This window comes from Arvicanthis niloticus, chromosome 23 (assembly GCF_011762505.2).
Source record: "Arvicanthis niloticus isolate mArvNil1 chromosome 23, mArvNil1.pat.X, whole genome shotgun sequence".
Classification (NCBI taxonomy): Eukaryota; Metazoa; Chordata; class Mammalia; order Rodentia; family Muridae; genus Arvicanthis; species Arvicanthis niloticus.
Window position 1 is genome coordinate 7886813 of NC_133430.1, and position 11321 is coordinate 7898133.

Sequence of the window (11321 nt, forward strand, 5' to 3'; positions counted from 1 at the left end):
TTACCTGCTGGTGTGATGGACCAGCCAGCTCCTGGGACCTTGGGAAGCTTTACGCTCCTTGTTAAGCCCCTCTCCACTTGTCACTGTATGCCCTTCATCACCCAAGCATGGCCTGGAACTCAGGATCTCAGCATGGCCCTGAGTGCCCAGAGAACATCCCGACTCTATCTCCTGAGCGCTAGCTTGCATCGGAAGGCGGGTGCCACACACGGCCCACTGTCGATTTTCTGGGCATCTTTGTCTCTTTCTCTAGGTCCTTTTATATCTTCTTCTCCAGCTCAGAACATAAGCCACTGAAATCATTCAATTATGTGTCAAGTCAGAAGAAAAAGATGAATTTGGGGGAGAAGTAAATGTTGTATAAATGCCTGGGAAGTGGTGGCGCATGCCTATAATCCCAGCACTTGGGAGGCAGAGGCAGGCGGATTTCTGAGTTCGAGGCCAGCCTGGTCTACAGAGTGAGTTCCAGGACAGCCAGGACTACACAAAGTAGTCTTGAAAAACCAAAAAAAAAAAAAAAAAAAAAAAAAAAAAAAAAAAAAAATTGTTGTATAAACATCAGTGTGCTCACCTTCACACCACTGAAGCTACATGTGATGCAAATACTTTTTAGAAGGGGAGAAGGGTTAGGGTCTCATGAGAGGAAGCTTGGCTGAGCCTCAGCTTCTCCTTCTAGCAATGCGTGTGGATACCTGGCCCATCCTGGCTTGGTTAAGTGACACGGTTGGCTGTTGGCTGTGGTTCTTCATCCTCCCAGTGAGCAGAGATCTCAGAATCTTGAGTTAGCTGGATAGAGGAGCTTTGGGGGTCCTTTTTCACTGGCCCCTGCTGGAGAGGGCACCCTAGTAACAGGTGCCTCTAGCCAAGAGCAAAGGAGGACAGGCCTCTCCCTCTAGAAGCTGTGTGTTATCCTGGTTTACCCAAGGGTGGCTGAGGCTTTGCTAAACAACTGTGTATGAGACACACAACTCAACAGGGTACACTTGACATCCAGGTGTGAGAGGTCAGGGACAGTCAGGACCATCCTTTGTCCAGGTCCTCACCTTTGATTGACACTGTGCTTTAGCCTCCAGCCCATGTTTGGCTGCAGCCTCACAATCTTAGGAACATGTCGTTGAGGGGTCAAAACATCAAACAAGCCTGTATATGTGTATGTGTGTGTGTCCAAGTATTTGTGTGTGCATGACGGAGATTTATAATTTCAAGGCACATCCCTAGTCCATCCCCTGATGCCTTGGCACCAAGTATGACTAGTCACTCAATGCACTTGTCCAAGGCACAGGTATTCATTGAGACATTGTAATGGTCACATGCACAACCAGTCTGTAAGTCTACAGCAGGAAGAACAAGAAATGCTTGTGCCTTGTGGCCACTTTTCTTTGGACTCAGGCACAGGGAACCCTCCCTCCCTTCTAAGGAGGTAGAATGGTAGAGCAGAGCTTACCTGTCTCAGGAGACCAGCCTACTCCTGCTGTGGCCTGAGGATATTTGCTGTGATACACACACAGTCCTGACAAACATCTGGGGCCTCAGCAAGGAACATCCTGCTGAGAGAACCAAAGCGTGGACAAGAGACAGAGGCGAGCCTGAGGAGACTACACAGGTAGGGCTCTCCTGTCAGGACTTTGCCCCACCTATGGCTCCAGGCCTAGCAACCTCCTTTCTCAGTTGAACGTGATCCCAAATCTCACAGAAGCATACCTCTATGGATGTGAACCTGGGAGCCTGCATCCCTCTGGGCCTCAGTTTCTCCCAGGAAGCATCCTCAGAATCTCAAACAATCTGAGAGGAAGAAAATGAAGTCCTAGCTGCCAGAAACTCACTCTATAGACCAGGATGGCCTCAAATTCAGAGATCCCCCTGCCTCTGCTTCTTAGAGCGGAGATGATGTGCCACAATGCCAGGCTTACTTTTACTGTTTTGAGATAGGGTCTCACTCTGTAGCTCAAGTTTACCTGGAACTCTATAGCTCAGAACAACTCTCCTGGAAGTCTTTTTTTTTTTTTTTTTCCCCTCGAGACAGGGTTTCTCTGTGTAGCCCTGGCTGGTCTGTAGACCGTAGACCAGGCTGGCCTTGAACTCAAGAGATTCACCCACCTCTGTGTCCAGAGTAATGGGATTAAAGGTGTATGTCACCAGCACCCGGCACTGCCAAATGGCTGCCCTTGAACCTTTGATCCCTCTGGGAAAACACTCATGTTCAGCTGTGAACAGCCGATTTCACTGGGCCTGCTCGAAGGTTCACCCTTGTCAAAGCATATGGTGGAACTGCCCTCCCTTCTAAGACTGAACAGTGTTCAATGTTTATCCAAGTATCCTCCGTGGATGAGTGAGTGTCCTCTGCCTTCTGGACTCGGTGAATAGTGGGGCTGTGGATGTGTGTTCACCAATGGAGGGACGGGCCTTAGACGATGGTGAATTCGGTTCAACAAATAGTGACGCTTGAATGGTTAGGGTATGTCTGAAGTGAGACAGATGGCTTAAACCAGCATTTAACACTGATGGTGGTTGGGTTAAAGTCACCCAGGCTGTGGGCAGCCCTGGCTCCAGTCCTCTCTTCATGTCCAAGGTGTGTGACTTCATCTCTCCATGCAGCTGACCCAGACTAAAGTCTGCAAGAGACCAGGTCCTCCTCACTCATCTGCTAAGATCCAGGAGAGCATCTGATTGGCTATGCTATCACCAGGCCACCTCCAATAGGTTGTGGTCAGTCTATGAATGGGCTCCCCTCTATGACTGGTTCAGCTCTGATGGGGCCCCAGGTAGCCCGAACTGTGAGAGTCAAGGTCTGAAGATAGCTTGACTCCTGCCCCTTGAACTGCAAGCTTGAGGAAAACCAAAGATGAGAACCCCAACACTTTCTAACACAACACCTGGGGCTTGGTGTTGGGAGGGGGAGCCCCCACTGCTCTGTACCCCTAAGCACAGAGTCCCCTCACCAGGCCATCTCTTACCACTTGATTTGATCCCTAACCTTGCCTTGTCCTAGGTGGCCTGCTGCAAGCCCCCCCCCCCCCGCCCATCTTTGGTTGCTGGATGGAGGGAGAGGACTGCTCGTAGCTGTTTGTGGGTAGCCCCTTGTGCTCTTCCCGCCAGATCTGCCCCGATGGGGTCCCACCAAATGAGGATCGTCCCTAATTGCCTTGTGCTAATTGCTTACCTCACCTGTGCAGCTGGGCTGAACTCCCAGGAGGCAGAGTTTGTTGTTGGAAGTTAAGTGAATTCCCCGGGTTAGAAGGATTCAGCTTAGGGAACGGATGCACTTGTCCCTTGGAAGATTTCCTCAGAATGGGTCTCAATTCCTTAGCAACTCACCAGGTCTTTCCCAGCTCAGCTGGGGGTGCTGACCTATCAGAAATGGCTGACACCAAACTCTGACACTGGGAAGGCACAGGGCTGTCCAAGCCCGGACTTTTTTCCTTTTAAGAATCGTATCGATGTGTATTTAGATACTACATTTTACACTTACGTTTGTAATACATCTAGAGTTGCACAAACTAATGTTCTCATCCATCCTTACATCATCCCTTGTCACCTCACCAAGGCCCTGTAAGCCTGCTGGTAGCTAGTCCTGCAGGCACGTCTCCGCTGGCTTTCTGTCTCTCTGTCTCTGTCTCTGTCTCTCTCTGTCTCTGTCTCTGTCTCTCTGTCTCTGTCTCTCTCTGTCTCTCTCTCTCTCTCTGTCTCTCTGTCTCTCTGTCTCTGTCTCTCTGTCTCTCTGTAGATCATCCCTGTTCATTATATTACTTACATCTGTGTGGTCTCACTGTGTAGCTCATCAAGCTGCCACCAACTGACAATCCTCCTGCCTCAGCTTTCTGTATGGTGGGTCTACAGGAATGAGCCTGGCTTACTCTTTTTATATTCTCCCCTTTAGAATACTTTTAATTTTTAGTTTTAATTTGTGTGTGTGTGTTTAAGGGTTTGATTTACGTGTGTGTATGTGTGTGCACATGCTTATGGGTGTGTGTCAAAGGAGACCAGAAGACAGCACTGGATTCTCTGGAGTTGGAGTTACAGATAATCAGTGCTGGGAACCAACCTGAGTTTGGGACGCCCCAACAGCAAGTGTTCTTAACCACTGGACCATCTCCTACAACGGTGAACTTTTCCACCCACACTCTAGTTCCTGAAATAACGACTCTGAGACTTATTATTTGTGATTAAATGACTAGGCCACAAACTTTAGCTTAATTAATTAATCTGTTTATTTTATTCTAAGAGTGCCACATGGCTGGTTACCTCTCCTCAGTTTCATGTGTCTTCTCAGAGTTTGGTGCCAGTCTGTTCCTGCACTTGACTCTATCCCAGAGTTCCTCTCTCCCTACTGGAACTCCCACCTCCTATTTCCTGCCTCAGCTAATAGGCCATAAGCCTTTTATTGACAGGTAATACTTCCATACAGTTCATGAGAGATTTCTCTACAATCTCCAGCTTTCATTTTTGGTGGTTGTTCCTGCCTGTGAAAGCTGGAAAGCCTGCCAAAACTGGCTGCCACTGGCTCTAATCCCCTTAGCCCTGTAAAATGTTTTCCTTTTACAACTCCAGAGGCTTGTAATCTACCAGCTAGATTTATAACAGTAAAATGGCCACACAAAGAACTCAAAACTCAAATGATATAAATACAAGCTGCACACCTAGATTGGACAGATGTGCCATACATTATTCAATCATCTATCTAAGAAATACCAGCTACTTATGACTCCTAGGACCACGTGGTTCTGGCTCATCCTTTTCTCCCTCAGGGACCATCTTGTCTCTTCTCTCTCTCTCTGTGTCCCTCTCTCTGTGTCCCCTCTCTAAAACTTTCAGCTCCACCTTCTTCTTTCACTGCCCATCACAGGCTCTAGCCTTATCTGAGATTTCACCTGACCTCACTTGAATACAGGCACTCTTGAGGGAGCAGAACAGACAGACAGCAATCCACAACATGTTCTGTTAAAGCAAGTATGTGAATGGACACGCGATGAAGGACTTTTCGACAAAGACATGCATGTATTGGTCTGCCTTACATTGCATCGTTGAGCTGCTTCTGGTGCTGTGCTGCAGTTTCTTGCTGCTTCCTTAGACTCTGGCTGATTGGCAGAGTGATGTCAGCTGAGACGGACACCCGTGATGAGGCAAGACCCGTGGAGGGCACATGATGTTTGGAGAGAGTATAAAAGACACAGACAGTAACAGGGCCTGAACTTGGCTTGCTTATGGAGCCAGCTGTGCAGCGCTTGTGGGTCTTGTGTCTCTGCCGATCTTCGCTTCCCTGAGAGAGGCACAGTGGAGAACTTTTCTTGTCATTCTTCTTGGTGTCTCTTGCTGACTTGTATCAAGGCTGGGGCCTGGCTGTCTCTGCTAGGTTGTGCCACCACTGCTGCTGATTTGTGTTTGTTATCCAGACTCTACCGAACTGGACTGCTGATTTTTCTGTGAAGTGTTTGCGAGTGGATTGAGCTGCTGCTGCTGACCTGTGAACTGAACTGCCGATTTCCAGACAACATAGACAGGGGTTACTCCAAAGAACCTTTCTAAACAGATCCATTTCTTCTGTGTCCTTTCTTTCCTACTATCTCTGGTAGATGATGGGCTAGCAGGTAGGTTAACGCATTTAAGAATCATCATTAAAAAATAGGTTTTGAAAAAATCAAACATATTCTTGTTTGTAGTTTTTTGAGAAAGGGTTTCATTATATAGCCTGGGCTACACTTTAACTCACAATCTTCCTAACTTAGCCCCTCAAAGTGCTGAGATTAAAGAGTGTACAACTGACCTGGGTGGTGGTGGCGCATGCCTTTAATGCCAGCACTTGAGTGACAGAGGCAGGTGGATCCCTCTTAGTTCAAGGCCAGCCTGGCCTACATAGTGTGCTCCAGGACAGCCAGGGCTACACAGAGAAAACCAGGTCTAGCATAGTTTTGAAGTTCATCTTTGTGCTACAGCGTGCTCTTTCCATTGTAGGGGTATATTGCAATTTCTATTAATTTATTAATTATTTCTATCAATCTATTAATCAGTTAATGGACACGAGGCTAGGCATGCACTGTAGTGTTCACCGTATCATGAATACAAATATTCGTGCCTTGTTTCTTCTTGAGAAAATGTTTTTGTTTCTCTTGAGCAGTAATAGTGAGGGGTAGAATTCCTGGGTCGCACGGCTGGTGTAAAGCAAAGTCAAATATTTTTCTGAAGTCCTTCAGTTATATTCCAACCAGCAATGAATGAGAGTTTCCCTTGTTTTGTGTCCTTGTCAGAAGTGGTTCAATGTTCAATGCATTTTAGATGTTCTTTTTTGTTGGTTTGTTTGAGACAGGGTCTTGTCTCTCTATGTAGCCCTGGGTGTCCTGGAACTTGCTTTGTAGACCAGGCTGGCCTTGTATTCACAGAGATCCTCCTGTCTCTGCCTCCCAACGCTTGGATGAAAGGCGTGCGCATCACTGCCCAGACTTAGTTTTAGATAATCTGATACCTGTCTATGAGTACCTCACTGTGACTTTAGTTTCTGTCTGATGATTGATGACATGTTGAATATGCTTTTTTTTTGACCCTTTAAAAATTGACACATTGGGCCTGCAGAGGTAGCTCTTCCAGTGGACCCAGGTTCAGTTCCCAGTACCCACATGGAGGCTCACAACTGTCTGTACTCAAGTTCCAGGGGATCTGACGCCCTCTTCTGGCCTTTATAGTCATTGTGTGTGCGCAGACATATGGTATAGGCAAAATAACCATAAACATACAATAAAAATAAAAGCATCTTTAAAAAAATGACACATTAAGGCTGGGTGTGGTAGCATATACACACACAGATGATATATATCATATATATATGATATGTATATGGGGAGAGAGAGAGAGAGAGAGAGAGAGAGAGAGAGAGAGAGAGAGAGAGTCAGTCTGTAATGTAATTCTTAAGGCTTGCCCAGTGGTGGTTGCACACACTTTTAACCACAGCACTTGGGAAGCAGAGGCAGGCAGATCTCTGAGTTGGAGGCCAGCCTGGTCTACAGAGTGAGTTCCTAGGTCAGCTGGGGCTACACAAAGAAACCCTGTCTCAAAAAAAAAAAATTCTTCAGGCTGGAGAAAGGGCTCAGCAGAAGACCAGGGTTCAAGTCCCCATACCCATCAGAGGGCTCATAGCCACCTGTAGCTCAGTTCAGGAGGTCCAATGTCCCCTACTGACATCTCTGAGTGCCAGACATGCACTTGGTGTAGTGCTGTACATATATACACACAGGCTAAGCATTCATACACAAAAATAAAAATAGATACAATCTAAGAATTCTTGCTATAGGGCATGTAGCCCAGTGGGAGAGTGCCTGCTTCCTAGTATGCTCAAGGCCCTGAATTCAATCCAGTAAAACACACACACACACACACACACACACACACACACACATTCTTGACATATATATTTTTTTAATTAAAAAAATTTTTTGAGCCAGGCGGTGGTGGCGCATGCCTTTAATCCCAGCACTTGGGAGGCAGAAGCAGGCGGATTTCTGAGTTCGAGGCCAGCCTGGTCTACAGAGTGAGTTCCAGGACAGCCAGGACTACACAGAGAAACCCTGTCTCGAAAAACAAAACAAAAAAATTTTTGAGACAGTGGTCTCACCCACTAAGATATCCTGAAATTTGCTATGTAGATCAGGCTGGCCTCGAACTCATAGAAAACCACCTGCTTGTGTCTCCTGAGTGCTGGGATTCATAGTGTACCACAACGCCTAGCCTTGCTGTGTTTTTAATATATGATTTGCAAAGATATTTCCTCAATCTGTATCTTATTTTTTACTCTGTTGATGGCATTTTGGTTTCCATTATTATTATTATTATTTTGGTTTTTCAAGACATTAGCCCTGACTGTCCTGGAACTCACTCTGTAGACCAGGCTGGCTTTAAACTCATAGGATCCACCGGCCTCTGCCTCCCAAGTGCTGGAATCAAAGGCATGAGCCACTACTGCCCGGCTGTTTCTTCTATTTGACTTTTTAAAAAAAAGATGTAATTTACTTTTATTGTATGTCCATTGGTATTTTGTATGCATGTGTCTGTGTGAGGGTGTTAGAAGCCCTGGCACTGGAGTTACAGACAGTTATGAACTGCTGTGTGGGTGCTGGGAATTGAACTCGGGACCTCTGGAAGAATAAATAGCCAGTGCTCTTAACCACTGAGCCATCTCTCCAGCCTTCTATTTCTTTTATTTTTAAAAATTATTTTGTTTTTGTGATAGAGTCTGACTTAGAGGTCTAATCTGCCTTCAACCCAAGGTAATCCTCCTGCCTCAGCTTCCTTATTTCTGGGCTACTGTGTCTGCGTCCTGCCTGGCTATTCACCGTCATTCTTGACTTGCTTGGCCTTCTCGATTGTCCATCTTCTCCCTCCGCCCTAGCAATTCTGCCTTATCAAGTCTTTTCTTCCTTGTACTTAGAAAGTCTTTCTCTCACTTTGTATCTTTTTTTAAGAATTTATTTTAAAGTGTGTGTGTGTGTGTGTGTGTGTGTGTGTGTGTGTCTCAGAGCAGGTGCATCTGAGGCCACAGGCATAGGAATCTCGAGGCTGGAGTTAAAGTAGGTAGGAAGCCACTTGATGTGGGTGCTGAGATTACGGGCATGTGCCACAGAGCTTGGCTCTTAGGGATGTATTTTTTGAAGGTTTATTTTTATTTTCAGTGATTTCTCTTTCTTTTTAAAATTTCTTTTTGAACTTATTTATTATAAACTATATTTATATGTATTCTATGCTTTCATGCATGTGCTGTGCTGTATTGTGCATGCCTGGTGCCTGCCCACAGGGGCCGAAGGGTGTTAGATTCCCTGGAACTGAGTTACACATAGTTCACAAATAATTGTAAGCCATCATGTAGGTTCTAGGAATTGAACTGGGGTCCTCTGCAAGAGCAACAGTGCTCTAACCACTGAGCTATCTCTCTAGTCTGCACCCCCACCCCCTTTTGTGTGTGTGTGAGACAGGGTCTCACTGTATAGCTCTGGAGACCTAGAACTTTCTATATAGACCAAGCTGGCCTTGAACTCACGGAGATCCACTTGCTTCTGTCTCCCAAGTGTGCTGCTAGAAGTAAAATCTGTGTCGCCAGCCCAGCATCGTGATGTTTTCCTTCATTTTCCCAAGTCACGTGACAGTCCAGGCGGGCAGAATGTTTGTCTCTGCCTATCATCTAAGGACGTGGCGTCTTGGCACCTAGCTGGCACACCCACCACATACAATGTTGTATCACATTACACCTGGCAAAAGTTCATCTTTAATGTTCAGGCCACAAGGCCCACAGACCGGGCACTGCCCACCGACCCCACTTGCTTGCCCCGCCCCCTGTCTCGCTGCCCCGCCCCTTCCCACACCGCCCCGCCCTATTCTCCACTGCCCGGCCCCTTTCTCTCACTCCTGCTTTTCTGTCAGGTCTTCTCAATTGAGACTGTTTGCAGTAGCTGCTTCCTCTCTCTTGGATTCACTCTGCACATTTCCTCCAGCTCAGCCTGAACATCACCACAGTCATTGCTGAGAGGCCCTTCATCCATCACCCACAGACGTGATCAATGAAACCGGACTGCCATGCTGTAAGGAAGCCCAGGTTAGCATGCTAAGAAGCCTTGCAGAGGGGAGCCAAAGGCCCTGCTTAGGGCAAGGGCCCCAGCAGAATTTGGAACAGCCAGCTGAGCCCAGAATCATTATCTGGAATCAGCCAAACAGGTGAAGCCTCTCGGGACATTTTACCCATTGTGCCTCTGGATGACTGCAGCTGTGTAAGCGCAGGAAGCAGGCCCGGGCAATCCAGGAACAATCAGAAGCGACAGAGACTGGTGTTCTAAGCCACCCTGCAGGACTGGTTCTTACCCAGCAGTGACAGGTACCCTGCTGCCTCCTTGGGGTCACCAGCTTAGTGACATGCGAACCTTTCTCCCATAACCTCCTTCCCCTCCCAGACCAGTACTTTTGTTGTGTTTTTTTAAAAAGCTTTATTTATTTTATGTATATGAGCACACTATAGCTGTGTTCAGACCCACCAGAAGAGGGCATTGTATTCCCATTACAGATGGTTGTGAGCTACCATGTGGTTGCTGGGAATTGAACTCAGGACCTCTGTGTCTTAGTTAGGGTTTTACTGTTGTGAACAGATACCATGACCAGGATAACTCTTCTAAGGACAACATTTAATTAGGGCTGGCTTACAGGTGCAGAGTTAAGTCCATTATCATCAAGGCAGGAGCAGGGCAGAGTCCAGGCAGGAGCTGAGAGTTCCACATCTTGTTCTGAAAGCAAACATAGGAAGACTGACTTCCGGGCAGCTAGGATGAGGGTCTTAAAGCCCACATCCACAGTGACACGCCTACTCCAACAAGACCACACCTACTATAACAGGGCCACACCTTCTAATAGTACCACTCCCTGGGTCAAACATATGCAAACCATCACACTCTGGGAGAGCAGTGAGTTCTCTTAACCCCTGAGTTATCTCTTCAGCCCTGTTTTTGTTTTTTGAGAACTGTAGAAGGTTGACCTTGAACTCATGGCAATTCCCCTGCTTCAGCTTCCTGAGTTTGGGAATTATAGGTGTGAGCCACCAGACCTGGTTCGGCCCATTGGTTTGTTTGCTTTTGAGACATGGTGTTACTATGTTCTAGAACTCTCTATGTAAACCAGGTCTGTCTCTGGCTCCCCAGTGTTGCAATTAAAGGCCAGAAAGGATGACAGTTTGCCCAAATACCCTTTTCCAGCTGGGGAGCCACTCCCAGACTGTTTCTTCCTGATCTGCCTGGGAGGTAGCTTTCTGAAGAACCTAGACATTTTATCTAGACCTTCTGGACTGCATTGGTGTGTCATGGGGTTCCTTGCTGCCTCCCAAGTGCCAGGCGGATGTTAGGAAGGCCCTCTTCTTAGGTCTTTCCGTGTTCAGTTCCTCTTCCTGTGTTCCGCCCTCAGCCCTGCAGGCATCCAGGAGCCTCATAAATGTGCACCTGGGGAAGGCCAGGCCAGAGCCTGAGGGGACCAGGGAAGCTCCCTGGAGGCATAGTTATAACGCTTGGTGAGCAAGCAAGGCTGGGAGGACAGCATTCCATATGGAGAACTTGGCTGGCTCTGACTGGAGCTGGAGGTACAGAGGGCTGGACTTGGGCCACGTCTGCCTGCAGGCAGAGGGCACTGTGCAGACACAAGCCAGTATGTTTCTAGGTCGGTAGGGTGAAATGGTGTGTCGCCATGTTGACACAGCCGTCGCCTGCACCTTGAAACATTGTAATCTTGGGTGTCGCACAACTCAAAGCCTGGGACCCTGTAGGAACCCAAAGAGATCGGCAGGACGCACCTCGTTACGAGAGGAGAGG